Source organism: Erpetoichthys calabaricus, chromosome 18, assembly GCF_900747795.2.
Source record: "Erpetoichthys calabaricus chromosome 18, fErpCal1.3, whole genome shotgun sequence".
Classification (NCBI taxonomy): domain Eukaryota; kingdom Metazoa; phylum Chordata; class Cladistia; order Polypteriformes; family Polypteridae; genus Erpetoichthys; species Erpetoichthys calabaricus.
The window spans coordinates 14960959-14976886 of NC_041411.2; positions in this window are offsets into that span (position 1 = coordinate 14960959).

Genomic DNA, 15928 nt, shown 5'->3' on the forward strand with positions numbered 1-15928 from the left:
ATTTTTTGTTGAAATTATTAAAATAGCGTCATATTTGAAGGTAGACCTTTTTTGCCTCTGACTCTCCCATAATGCTTTAAACAGAAGTGATGGCCACTTGCAACGTGTTCATGATCCAAAACTTAGAAAAAGACAGAAAGTGTTTTGAACATGTGGGAGCAAAAAATATTTCTTGCTCAAAGCTAAAAAACGTATCCAGTTTAAAATCGATAGAATTCTGAATTTTCTGATGCAGAGTTAAAGCATAGGGAAATGTTCTTATTATGAGGATACTGTATCTGCTGAAATATAGTGTGGTATTAGTGGATTTCTATTTTGTAAAGTATACATTTTTCAAAGAAAGAAAGAAAAGCCACAGTTACTGTATTGTTGGTGGCTCATTGACTCTTTCCCATTAGCACCTTAATGTCTAAGAACTGCTGTAGACTATAGCTGGACGTGATAAAACAGGAAGCTGTGCCTTTGAGATTTGATTTGTTAATGATGCACATCATCCTGGTGTTGAATATGAGAGCCACATTGGTTGAATCCCATAAATGTAGTGCCCTTGTGGGGCATAAAGGGATGCACCTTCACTTCATTACAACGCCTTCTATCAAGACAGTTTTTGTTTAAAGGTGCACTCAGTCAGGTCAACAGTGCACTTTGATTGCCTTCCATTTCTCCTCTGAGATGCCTACATGGCTTTCCACTACATTTTATGTGTCAGTCGTCATGAGGTAAAGCTGGTCCTATGAGACGGTTGTAATATGGGCTCTGGGTCATTGTGCACTTCTAATAGTTGCATTACCTTTGCATGACACTGTAATTATACTATAGCTGCCTCCATGTTGACAGTGGTTGTTTTTTTGAGCTGTTATGCATTAACTTGCCAGTTGTGGCCAGTAGTGGGCATTATGGAATACATTAGTCAAAGTATGCAAATACAAAAATAAGTAACAGAAGGTAAATAGTTTAGAAGACACAAAATATAAACAATCATGAAAACAACTAAACTCATGTAGACTTATTTAAACTAAGGTGTGGACTGTGACTGTGTGGTGGAGCGCCTAAGGCACTTATCCACTTCATTTATCACTTTACACCAACTCCTTCTGCTTCTTTTCCTTCTCTGGCCACTGTTCAACCCACCAGTTAAACTCCTCAAGTTCATCTTACTCGTGGCTGGAAGGAGCTTCAAAGGCCCAGCCAGGAACATCTTCCAGGATAGGCCCATAAACCTCTTACAGGGTCCATGAAGGGGCCACCACAGTACTGGTGAGGTTGATGCTCTTTAAAAGAATCTGTTATTCCAGTTTTAATGATTATGTTTAAAATTGCGTTGCACAGTTTTTAAACAAACATAACTTTACATGTTCTAAAACTATTGCAAAAAACTATTGTTACAGCCTAGAGATACAATTCTGTATCATGTGACCTTTGATCACAAACTGTATGTGTCAGTAGTCTGCTGTAGTTAAAGATTTGCTTTGATTAACAGGTCTACTATTATCCAAAAGCATGCCATGTGACTACTGTTAGCAGTCATCAATAGCCAACATCATATTCTGCTCTGCAAAATTCGGTTTATATTAGTGGGGAGACACTGGTCAGGTGGTACAATGTTTTGGAAATCCTTCATGTAAAAAGGGTTCAAAAGTCCAGGACCTTCTTGCAGTCCCAGGTGCCCCTACATTACAGAGTGGGGTTATAAAAGTCACGTTTTGGTTTGGAGGACTATTGGCCTTTATTGTGTGCCCCCACCCCAAATCCCACTGCCCATCGCCCTACTTACGCCCCAGCAGTAGTTAATTCCTAGGTACCTGTCTTCAAACTGGGGCCCCTGCTAGTGGTGCTGTGTCATTGACACTGTTGTTGTTAGTACAAGTTGCCATCAGAGGCCCTTACTGGCACAGTTCTGTCCTGCATTTCGCAGTGTCATCTACTCCTGGGAGCCCCTGTGTGACCTGATTGAGTCAAGTCCTCTGCCAGTAATCACATTTACTAATGAACTGCAGTACGCATGTGTTCCCTAGTAAAAAGTGATACATAATATAGACAGAAAGAAAGAACAATCTTTCTCTAATCTGTAAATAAAAGATCTTCCAACAATATTTTTAGTAAATTAATATTTTTAGACCTCACATTTTCAAGAAATCGCACATCTGTGAATTTAGCTAGACTGCATGCTGTTAGCTAAATTTTGATGGCTATATGAATTCCTTTTTCGTAAAGGGTTTGCTTTTTTATTGAACGATATGTCAGTCAATTGTTTGTTTTTTTTTCCTTCTGCTTTCTCGTAGTCCACTCCAGACTTAATATAAATGCCCTAACAGCACTAATATCATCATCTTGTAGTGGCCATGTTTAGTCTGGCTGGTCACAGTGCACATTTTTAGGTACATTACTGTGTAAATAAATAATGTGCCACACATGTTTATTTCTTACAAGAGATACAGGAGCAGACAGTATGAGACATCTTCAAATAAAAGTCATTCTTATCTCTCGTCTTCCTTCCTTTGGTAGTTTTATCTGTTCCATACCATCCCCAACCCACCTGGAACTCAACTATGAAATCACACAGCCCATTATTACAGTTGTTGCAGAATTACATTATATAAACATCTAGACTGTAACCAGATGCCCAGCATGTTTATTTAAGGAAAACATTAATACACTCTTGCCAAATTATAAAGAACCTTTTTTTTTATTTCCTTGGATGAAAAATTCATTTTTTACAATTTTGAATAGAACAGGTCTCTTTTTTTATTTAGTTTTGGCTTCAGTGCTTCTAAGGTCATTGTCACACTAAATGACATCAAGTGAGAGAATAATGTGACACATATTGTAAAAACTAGTTGCTTGATCTTGTAGCCTTGAAGATGTCAGATTACACTATTAGAAATTGCAGAAATTGATGATGACTGCCTCAGTTTCAAATTTCCTATTGCACTTGAAAAGCACTGCAAGCTCACCTCTTTTTGTCAGTGAACTGGTGTGCTGTATGTCAGTACTGGTGGCTGTAGGAATGTTTCCAGCTGAGTTCATGAAACATCAAACATACAAACCTCTCTTTTGTTTGTGTCATCCAAAGCTCATGCTTTCCATCTTTATCACTTTGTTTTTAAGCTGGGCTGTCATCTTTTGCACGTACAAGAGTCCATCCCTATAACTAGGGACAAAATCAAGGGTGTCAAGTCATGAGGTGCTGTGATTGAGTCGATGTGGATGGCATTCACAGATGAGTGCCAATGCTGCCCCAAACACACTAAGATTACGTAGATGAAAATTATCACTAAAAATCACTGGGTAAGTGTAGCATGATTGGGGTTAAGTTGGTTACCATTTTTTCCTAAATGTTAAGACATTTAACATTTCAACTTAGAAAGTATGATTATTAGCTGTATTATCCAGTACTTATCCAGTCATATTGCTTAATAATAAACAAAAAGATTGCCTTTTAGGTTGCTTTTCTTTAAAATAATGTAATGTTTTAGATGCCAAGCCCTCTAACCTAGGACTCTTCAGAGTAGTTGCCAGGGTATTAAATACATTAAACAGGCCTGTCCTTTCCCTGCTTTATAACAGTTGGCTGAACATGTCAAGAGTTACTATTTACATTCCCTTATGTCTGCTTGCAGGCTTGCCAGGAATTAAAACTGAATTGCACCTCAAGTCAAAGGAAATCTACAAGATAAAAAAAAACACTGGTTGTCACTACAGTCTGTAAATTAGTACTGTCATGCTGTTAATTTACGTTGCAGACATTTACTGAGCAACTCCTGCTTTATATGAATTCCATGTTCTTAATTAAATTTCCCATCCAAGTAAACATTTCTACGAAAATAAAGAAGTGCAAACTACTGGGTACCATTCAACATTTTTTTCACAAATGTCTCTTACTAATGCTCTCATCCTAGATTCAGTTTTCAGTCCTTAAATACAGACACACCTCAGGATTTGTAATAGACACAGGTCTTGGACAAGAGCAATCTCAGCGGCAATCTCTTGATATGAACAAATACATTAAACTCAATCACTTTTCTTTTCAACTGAATTTCAATTAATTTTCAACTAATGACTTACAAACAAACCAAAATAGTTTAGAGGCAGATGATTATGTTGCGGACATCACAAGTGCCAAGGTGCAGTGTACACGAGTACACTGCACTGTGTATTTAGTCACTATTATAAAACAGTTTGGGGTTTACATTTATCTCATAATTGTCAAGGGAGGAGTTTTATGCCTTTGGAATGCTTCCAATGGAAGTGAATGTAGTTGTAGTGGTAATAAAGAATTGTGCATTTTTGACAATTTTCATTTAACCAACTTTTTTTTTTTTTTTTTTAAAATAGAAGTTATTACTTGCATACAATATCAGGTAATGAAATCTCTGCGGGAACCGTACCTGTTTGGGACCCAAGACCCACCTGTAATTCCATTCTGGACATCTTTATATAAATAGAAATTGACTCTGCTCCTTCAGGCTATAGCTACATATGCAGAGTACTGTATAAATACATCAATGTGTCAGTGAGCAAGATGAAGCATGTCAATTTTAGCAAACCTTCACATTCAATTTACTTCAAAGGTACCTGCATTATTTCTAAGATGATTGTAGCTCACTGTAGCCAGCATTTTAGTTGAGGGTGACAAAGGACTCAGTTTGCTGGGTGAAGAAGGTGCAAATGCTGCACCAGGCCACATAAAGAGTGAAAAATGTTATTAGAAACTGATTACAGCAAACAAAGACCAAAGGCTGAGGGAGAGCACACCATGTCAACTAGTGAAATGTGCAATGCAACATTTTTATACCTCATAGAATAATTAAACTAATTCTTCAAGATTATGCTATAAGTCAAATGTTTCACAAGCCAAGGTGTATTTGTATTTGTGTCTTCAAACCTGCTGATTTGGGGAAATTTCCTGTATTGAATTAACTCTTAAAATTTATGAGAATTTTGCTTCTGTTTAAACAATGTTACTTATTACTTTGAATTTGGTCACATGTTTTACTATTTGGAAGACTCTGTATGATGCATAAAATGTTTAGGAAGTCTCTGAGAGCAGTAAGATTGGAGGCAATTTTAGTCAAAAGAGCTCAAAATGGTGAGCAGATAAATTGTGCTGGCAGAAGAATCCCACCGGGAGCTTAGTGTATACATACTGTGGGATGTGGGATAGTCGTAGCTATAAATTAGTACACATGAGAATTTCAAGAATTGAGTAACCTCCTGGCCTATTTCTTGTGGTCGATATTACTTTCACGCTTTTTCTTATTATATTAATTTTCTGGTTTTGACACCAAATTGCACAGTCATGTGTAAAATGGATACTAATCTGTAAAGAGAAAAATAAAAACACAGCCCAGGAGATATTGTTTTTTGTGTTCATGACTTCTATTCCATGTCAAACAAATTTTAACAATTTATTTAAAATGTGACCTGTTGGGTCTGTATGACAAGAAGTTAAGGAAAGGAAATTGTGTTGTCAAAGTGAAGGCTGTGAATAATTACTATGGAAATGGATGATCTCATGCAAGTCCCACTCATGGCCTTGAGAAGTTGATGATGTGTATGGAAGTTAAGACATTGTTGGCGCTTGGAGGAATGAGAGAGCAAGTCACTGCTGCAAACTGTTAAACAAGATAGGAACTTCTTAAAGTGAGATTGGAAGCAACTCAGCAGGCTTACTGTTAAAGAAACAGTAAGTCAAAGAGACAGTTTACTAAGCACTCACTTGCCGTAACCTACCTACTTAACCTTCTCTGGCACAGAATTCTATATAAATTCTACATAAAGCTCAAGTCAGGATCGGGGTAATGTATAATCATCTGCTTTATAGTGTTAAGCCCAAATAACTATGCTGCCATCTAGTGGATGAAATAACATCATGATGCCAAAAATCATGAATATTTCTATGCGTTCTGCCTCTTTATGGTAGAACTATGGTAACTCATCAGTATTAATGAGTGGAGCAGAACTTTCAACCAAAAACACAATGGCAAATGTAAAACCAGTTTTAGAACAAACTGAAAGTGAAACATTGTTTAAATTGAGTGATAGAGATGTTGATATGAATTGGCCATCATATGTCGATACTGACAGTAAAACTGACACATTTGGTAGATTCCAACTTGTCACGTTTCAGTGATGCTTATGTTTGGTGTTGGCTTCATACTACTGCCTACAATCTTGCACCTCCTTGTTGCCCATTTATGGGTAATTGAAGTCTAAAGATATCTGTTGATCATAATTATCTGGACTGTTTGCAGTTTGTCACTGATAGTCTGATAGATAAAATAGTTAATGAAATAAACTGCCATCCTGAGCGATGTCAGCAGTGCCATGTTACAACACTAAATGCAATGTAGCATGTCCATTTTCACCACCAGGATCTGTGCCGTCTCCTTGGTTTTAGACATTATGTAAACATTACATTTTTAACTTTTAAATTAAGTTTTATTATAAAAAGTAATGCTTTGGTGTAACAGAATATGTTAGAGATACTCTCTCTACAAAACAATAACAAAGAACTCAATGTGTATAATAATTACTGTCTCAGTCTAATAAGGCAATACACAGCCATTCACATATTTACATGATGAAAATGTTCACACAAACAAAAATGTGCGTATTTCACATTTTTAGACTTGTACTCAGACATACTGTATTTCATGCATAATCAAAAATAACACAGAATAATAAGTTATTTTACATCATCTGAATACTGTGGTAATTTCAGGAGCATCCTTTAAACAAGTTGTGCGAACAAGATAGCAAGCTTTCCAAGCGTCAGATCAAAAAGTTAATAAGTTGAAGAAAATAAATAAGTAGTAGGTGGTAAACAGTAGGTTGTTGGAATGCTTAGGGTGCCATCATGTTAATGAGGCAGTGAAAAATGCACAGTAGATATCAAGTTGTGAAATGAGATACTAAGCCATGCAACAGTCTAACAAAAGAGACATTTGAGGCCACTTGATGAACAATAAATGGCCAATTGTGCACATAAAAGTAGGCCATAAAACAAAGATTTGGGCATTGGAAGGACAAAATACCCAAACAAGTTAAGCCAATTGGTCATCTTTAAGTTTTCACAATGGAGGCTTTGTCACAGGTCAAACATATGATAGTATGGGAGTTAACAGTTCAATTTGTTAGGTACACTTTAAAATTGCAGCATTTGCATCTACTAGGACAGCAATACACTACATCTTTTTTAATAGCACTCTTCACTGAATGCAGACACTCTAGACACTTATATAACATAAACTATACCTTTGTTAAGGTCTTGCTACACTGAAGTAAGTGAATAATTAACGCGTTAGAGGAACTGTAGGTCCTACTTTGAAGTCTAATCATTTGAGGTTCTTATTAAGACCAAAGCCTTTATGAAGAACTTGTTATACAGCAATAAATAACAGCACAATGCACCTTGGTAGCCTCTATTCTAACCAGTAAGGGTTCGACTGCCCATGAACCACCCATCTCCATTTCATGTTCAAGTCATAAAACAGCAGATAAAGCAGAACTCTTTTGGCCCAACAGGTCTGATGGTGCCTCTTCCACTACAGCAGGTTCTCTCTCTTTCTGATACACTCACCCTTCTCCTGGTGGTCTTTTACTCAGGGCACTCAGCCCCTCTCACGAGTTCATCTTCCCAGAAGAAATTTGGATTAAAAAGCAGCCCTGTCAGCCACTGCACCAATGGACAGCCCATATTACATGACTCGATAAGTGGCCGCTTATTGACTCAGAGGTCCTGTGTTCCAGGTTAGCACCTTTAGTGTGAAGAGATGAAGAGGATAGGGTGGGCCCTAAGTGATTTCTCTGCAGTGACATAAAACATTAAGTTTTTCCTAGCAAATTCTATGTTATAGTTTAGTACAAGAGCATGAAGAATATGTGCCAATGAGTAGGATATGCCATGCTGATGACTGTCTTACATTGGGGGCCATTCTCTGGCACCTACATTTGTCGGCATGAAGAGCAACAAGTGAGATTTGTTCTCTCTGCCAAGGCACTTGCCAGATTGCACAGATGTCCTACTGTGTGTGTTCACATAATCTGAAGCTTGCTATCCAGGCTTTGAAATATAATTTGTTCCCCGTCTGTTACATGAATTGAGGGGCAGTGACATGACAAGCAGCGTTTAGCATTTGCATTTACTTTAAAATTTCAGATGCTGGCTGAGTAAGTGAGCTGAAATCATGGTGACTAGCACACGTTTTTTTCTTTTCTACCTTGGGACTTTCTTCTGTGCAGGTTAGCGTCAATGATGAATAAAAAAGATATGACACTTGTTTCCACTAGTCCGCATGGCAGATCCAGTGAGGAGAGTCTATAAATAGCTCCTCGTCATTCCTGCAATAGAGGGCAACTTTTGACACAGACGTTTGTCATCTCATCATGTATTTATGTAATCACCATGTTTTAGCACTAGACCTGCCATATGTTTAGTCTGAATTTGATCACAATATCGGTATATTAAAGCATGCCTAGATAAAAGTGTTTGTATGCAATAGGTCAAGTATTCAAGAAGACAGTTTTGCCTGGTATTTGATTTCTGCCATTTTAGTCATCAGTCACCTCTTATCAATTTCAATTTTTTTTAGCTACGTCTTTACACTACAGGATCAGCAAAAATCACATGCACATCCAGCAACTGAGTAGATGGTGTTGTTGGCCAAGAAATTTTCAAACAAGAGGGGGCTAATTCAGTCCAATAAAGCATAGGAAGCAGGTATCCTGAATGATTCATCCATATCATTCACCATAGAGGCAAATGAGGCAAATAACTTTACTAAAGAATCAAAAATAAATAATTCATACTCATTTTTGTTTGGGTGGTCACTGTACCATCAGAAAAATGGTACACAGGCATCACCCCTCCCCAAACACCCTCTAACGTCACCAGTTGTTTAAATAGCAAACAACTAAATATAGAACATTCCAGATTAAAAGAAGTGAGAATTCAGAGCACAGTGTGTAGATGGGTACAAAATTGAATTATTGATCTTAATCCATCAATAATGGATGATAATACTAAATTTAACATCAGATAGCAAAAGGACATCTCTACAGCAGGAGGCTCAGCAGCTGAAATTCTGTGGCAATTTCATTTCATTTTTTAATGCGTTGTCTGTGTGTGCCCTGTGATGGACTGGCATCCTACTTTGTGCCCAATGATGCAGTTCCCATTGTTCCTTTGCCCAAAGTTGGCTCAGAAAATGGGCAAGTGTAAAAGTATTTTGCATAAATATTAATACTTTTTACCAAAATAATTTTTAGGCAATGTTGACAATTGTGGGTATGAGTCTGCCAGGGAATGGACTGGCATAGCACTTACAGTTAGGATTGGCTTGTACCCACTACTACAGGAATGGGTGGATGAACAAAGTCTATTTTTTAACAAAAACACCACCAAAGTGCTACAGTGGAATGGAACCCTGTCCATGGTTTGTTCCTGTCTTGCACCCTGTGCTAGTTGGAGTAGGCTTCAGAACATCCAGCGCCCCAAATCCAGAGTAAGCAGCTTACAAAATAACAGGACATAATCACCAAAGTCAAAATTAAAAAATGACCTCCTACAGAGGTACTGTTACGAAAATACTGATTACATTTGGCACACTGGATAACCTCACAGCTTTGAGTACTTGTGTTCAAACATTGCCTGTATGCCATTTGTATGTTTTGTGCAGGTACCCTAAACTAACAGACACGTTAAATTGATTAGCATCTCTAAACTGGTCTCATGTGGGTGCAGGAGCTAAAATCCCTGGAATAGACAGTAACCCAGTTAGGGCTAGTTCTGGCCTTGTGCCAATTAAGGTCTCCCTGTAACTTTTAAATTGGATTTAAGGGGTTCAGTCAATGGTTGGATGACACAACAGGCTAATGTATACACACACACACACATTTATGGTTTGCTGGTACACTCTCTGTTTCAAACAGCAAAACTATGGAGTCATATTTTTCTGCTACATTTGAGTGTATGTGTTTTGGGTTAAAATTCTGAAGAATTACTATACATCTCCAACAGTCCCAGGCAATGTGTAAACCTCTGACACATGGAAGATGCCTTTGTTTGGCCTACCTACTCTATGTATTTGTGTATAAGAACAGTTCCAAAGCTGTAAATTAATGAAACTGATTGATTCTGAAAGTTTTCTTTCTTACTTTAAATGCGCTCAAAGCTGGTCACTTTTATGAATGTATTTTGTACAGAAATTAATATGTTTGTACCAAAAAAAAAAGAAAGATTATAAGAATATGTGTGCAGTTGTGTACCGATGGATTGCGGATTTATTTGCACTTGTACATTTCCTAAAAAAGCAATCAAATCTCTGCACCCTAGGAACGGAATGAGTGAAGCTTAACTTATTGCACTTGCCTGAATTCTCCTCAGGTTGTACCTGTAAATTAAACATTTCCTAATATTCCAAAACTGCCTTCGTGTGTTTATTATTATGGGCTCTGAGAACAGATCAATTCTTCTTCTTCTTCAAGTCACTTATTCTGTGGTACAAATTCCCAATGAGAACAAATGGTGGTACTATGGATGTGACCCAAGTTGATTATGTTGTTCGACTGTCAGGCACTGGGCCCTAAGAAAGCTAATACAAGTTGGACAAAATCAGTCAAACTCACAAAATCTGGCATCAGTACAATTATCTTGACCTTAATACTAAAGATTTAGTGATAATTAATTGCATACAGTACATTATTTACACAAGCAACAAGCATTTACTGTATATCCAAAAGGTAACTGGTAGCATAAACGCAAAGTGGAACTTATTAACAAAACTCTAAAAAAATGCTTGTCTTGAAGGACTGAAAAAGAAGTCTTTGGACCTGGAAATGAAGTACTAAAAGTGTTAGAAGCTTCAGGCCCACAATTCAAAAGAGACTTCATCTCCATGTAGGTCTCAAAATAAAAAGTAGGACTGGTCCTGAAACTCAAAAATTGGCTTGCAGCCTTCACACTCAATAAAGGTCAGGCCTATACACTTCAAAAAGTTAGAATGGGACTGTTAAAACCCTGGCTCACTGAACAGGTAGAGTTTCTATCCTGTGTAAATTAAGTTAAGAATGTCTGCTTCTATGTCTGGGCACCACTCAAGAACAGCTAAACCAATTTACTGTAAATGAAATTTTGTATGTACAGTATATTCGTCTTGGTCCCTGTAACAGTATAGTCTACTTTTTTCTGCCCCCAATCTAATAGGACAGGGGAGCTCAGGAGTAGCTTCTTTGAGAAATCCTGCTATGCAAAACATTATTTTCTGACATTTTTATTCCCAAGTCAAGGATGCATGTTAACAATCTGTCAAGACAATTCAGAGATTAAAATAAAAAAAACAAAAACAAACAAAAAAAAAAAACAGGTAGACCCACTTAAAAAGTTTCACCTTGGTAATTCTGCTTCGACAGATAATTGTTTTTAGTGAGTGTATATACTATCAGATCTAGCCATTTACATTCTGGGGAATAAAATCAGTAAGTTTTGCTACTTTTGTTTCCTTTTTAATTTATTTTTAAGTAATATACCCTCGAGAAATAGAACTAATTTTAATCCAAATCTGTCAATGCCAGAAGAAAGTGTCAAATGCAGGATTTTGAAAGCCAAGAACAGCTAAGTCTGAAACTGTACATTGAAAGTTATAGCTTTCCATAGTCACATAATAGAGAATGAAATATTGACAGGTGACAAATAGTTTTCATCCTAAGAATACCTCTAATTCATAATAGTTGTCCATTCTCTTTTAAAGATCGTCAGTTTCCTGTTTGCATCTGCTTTATTGTGACCTTAAACAAATCACAAGGTCATGCACTAATTTTAAAGAGATGGCTTTTCTCATGGCCAGCTTTATGTTTTTTGTCTTCAAGGGGTGTCAAAAACAGGTCTTTGCTGATGCATGGCCCACATCACGTAACCAAAAATGTTATTTAAAAAGAAGAAATTATTAAACATCTGATGTTTATTATACTCAGATGACTTTGATATAAACAACAATATTACTTCAATTTAATTGTAACATTCCCATACAAATAATCTCAATATACAATATAAAGTGTAATACATATTTATCTATTTAAGAAATGAAATCTCATGCTGTTCGTTTTTCTATAAATTTAAAGTGGTAATCTACCTGTCATAGATGGTTAACTCAGTAATGATAATAATACGGTTTATGAAAAGGAACATTAAAAATCCAAACAAGAATTATATTAAATGTTTCCTTTATAATTAACAGAATCCAAATTGAAATCTATACTTCAAATCCAGAAACAAGAGCTGAAATTCTGTAAACTAGAAACTCATAATGAGAACTTACAAAATTCAAAAACAAGGGGAATACAAAAAATGGGAGTTGAACAGCACAAGCTAATGCTGTCCTTTCAATACATATTGCCAGTATTATATGTGGCAGGATTTCAAAGCTCACACGACATATGTGTTACACACCTAGCAACTATGCAGCATCATGGCAACCAAAAGTGCTAAAATGGCACTACCCATGGAAACAGACAACCAAAACAATGATATAGTCATGTGAAAGAAACAATCACAAAAGGAAAAACAATTATAATGCACAAAAAGGAAACACAATAAATATATCAATAATAACTACTGCATTCCTGGCAAATACTTTCTGGTTCTAAAATCCTAATAGCTTAGTAATGATCTTAGTCAAAAAGAATGAAAAAAAAAATATATGAATGTTTAAGTGATGCCCACTTTTTAGTGTGGTAGCCCCGTCTGCAAAGTACACTAATTGTCCCATAATTGCTAAATATAAGGCCCACCTGTGAGGAGTTCATAAGTATTGTAAGGATTTTTAATTCAGAACAAAGCAAGTTCCTAAACCATGACTTTTATTTCACTGATTTTCAAAAGTCTTCCCTTTAGCAAATAAAATGTAAATGTCCTGTAAAGTACATTGCGACTTTTTTATAACAGTGACTTTGTATGCCATGTCTGTTATGATTTCTGCCAGGCTCTCAAAACTCAAAATGAGGCTTCACTGTTCACTGCAAGTTCACCAAACGTGTGTGGTTGAGAATTACAAAACTCGAGGTGATCTAATCTCATGAATCTCCCTTAAAAGGTCAAAGCCATGCAGTCCAGTAGTATTATGTGACAAATATAAAAGAATGGAGAACTGAAGCATTCTCCTAAGAAACACTTCAGTGTGAATGCTGAGAACAGCCTGCACTTGACCTCTGAAACTTAAAAGCCAGTAAGACAGGAATATAGATGATTGGCTACCTGCATGATGCCCTCACCAAAGACCTGCAATATCGCTGTCACTAGCAAGGCACACGCTTTTACATTTTTTCTGTTCTCATTCAGATAACTTCTAGCTTTGTGTACCACAAACCCCCTTCCGGGGGAGCTTAGAGTAATCTCATTTTAAATTAACCTGCAAGTGGCTGTCAAAGCCTGAGCGGGAATCAAGGGTTTCATTGCAGCAGTTGATTTCCTCAGGTCATGAAGAAAGTCACGTTAGAGCTTAACTGTATTGTTGGTGAGAGTGTTGGAACACTTAATATGATCTCGACCTTTACCTTTGCAGACATGACACCATTAAAATCTTTCATAAGACTGACCTTATTCTTCAGCTGTTCAGCAAGCTGGTGCCAACATGCTCTGGGAACTTTGGTATATTAACTGGCTTAAAAATCTATTCCATATACAGTGCATCCAGAAAGTATTCACAGCGCATCACTTTTTCCACATTTTGTTATGTTACAGCCTTATTCCAAAATGGATTAAATTCATTTTTTTCCTCACAATTCTACACACAACACCCAATAATGACAACGTGAAAAAAGTTTACTTGAGGTTTTTGCAAATTTATTAAAAATAAAAAAATTGAGAAAGTTAAAACTCCAACCAGAGGTCACTGGCAATATTTTGTAGTCATGTTTTTATACTGCAGGAGTGGAAAACATGGCAGATTTTTAGAATAAGCAACTAGGAGATAGGATGTGGTCAAAAACAGGCCAAAAAAAGTTTTTACTGGGAAATCAGTGAATGAAATACCAAACCCAAAACTAAACGGTAATATGAGGACAAATCTGAATCCATAAAACTAATTACTTAAAGCAAGCACAAGAAGGTTTTGTTTGTATCCACAATCTTGGACAACATGAAACTGACCTTTATATAACTGTGACAGTGCAATCAAGTGTTATACATTACCTGTCATCCCCACATGACAATGCTGTGGCAACTGAAAACAATCAGAACACAAGTCGCTGCAAAAATATTTTGAAACCTTGAAATCAATACTAGAGATAATGGTAATTTCTGTAAATAAATTTTGAATATTAGAAAAAACTCCTAACAAAAGCTAAACCACACTGTACGTGCAGACTGAACACTTCTAGTGTGGCACATGACTTAAGAATGAGTTGTGTGTTAGTGGGCGTCCAAATTTTCCACCTTAATAAAAGGATTAAGTATCTGTGTATCCATCTGGTTGTTATGTCTCTATAATTCCAACAGATGGTGAATCATAAACATTAACTCTGATTTACGAGTCCCACACCAAATGACATAACAGACACATATGCATTGCAATGCGCACTGAAAACGTTAATGCCAAGGTCTATGTTGATTACTTGAATTTCAACCCATCAGGTAGCACAGCTAGTATTCACATAAAGGAAAAACCTAGGAAAATAATTTGAAAGGAATAGTTTCAAGTTTTGACCCATAATTTGTTTAACAATTTTAAGTCTTGTTTTCCCAGTGAAGTATTTTAGCTATTTCTGAATCTTAGTATTTTGGCCATTACTTACATATTTCTACTCTCTCTGAGTTGGCAAGAAATCTGTATGTCCTTGTGTCTTGTTTCCATCTTGATCTGTTTACACAAAGATCAAAATGGTTATGATGTGCATTTTTTTCCAGGTAACAGAGTCTTTTGCAATGTACAGTAAGAGGCACAACTGGCTAATAGATAGATTGGAATACGCTATCTTTTAGCTCCACTGCATGAAAAGGCCATTCTATAATTCAAGGCCCCAGGTTTCAGTCCCACTACAGTTGGTAAGGGGGCCTCGTCTTGGGCAAATCCCTTAACAGACACAGGGTGAATACTTACGGAATCAGCCACATTCTTTCATTATTCAGAATGTATGTATTTATTTTTAGAATCCTGCACCCAGCTCGCAATTCCTATGGTCAGCTCATTTTTTTTTCTGAAATTAAAAAGAGACAGCATATTTTTGCAGAAATGTGATTTTTTTTTTGCAGTTTTGCAGCAAGTGGTGATTCTAAAGCAAATCTGTTCACTTCACAAATTTATCAGACCTTATAGACACAATTACTTTATAGCATAGGCCAGGGGTAGGCAACGTCGGTCCTGGTGAGCCGCAGTATATGCAGGTTTTTGTTCCAACCCAGTTCCTTAACGAGAACTCAATTATTGCTGATAAAGCACATTTTGCTTAAGTGACATTTTGATGCTTCATTTTAGTGGTCTCGCTTGTTAAGGTTCTCCAACCTTAATTGCTTATTTCAATCTTAAACTGCTGCATTCAGTGTTTTAATTGCTCCTTATTAGCAATAAGATGTAAAAGACAAAGCAGCCAGCAGTTCTCCAGCTAGCTTTTTTCCAATTACATCTGTGTGTGTTCATCATGCACTGTTTGATTTAATAAAACACTTAATAGAAAAATGTGACAGACTGAAAATGATCTGTTTTAGGCTTCATATCATTTGGATGATATCCTTGGAAAGGAAAAAAATCTACGATATAAGAGCCTTACATTGCACAGACTAACAAGCCATAAAATTAAATAAGGTCTGAGATTGGCAATGATTGGTTTCTAATTAAGCAATTGGGTTGGAATGAAAACCTGTAGCCACTGCGGCTCACCAGGACCGACGTTGCCTACCCCTGGCATAGGCCATTCTTTAATACAAAAGAAAGAA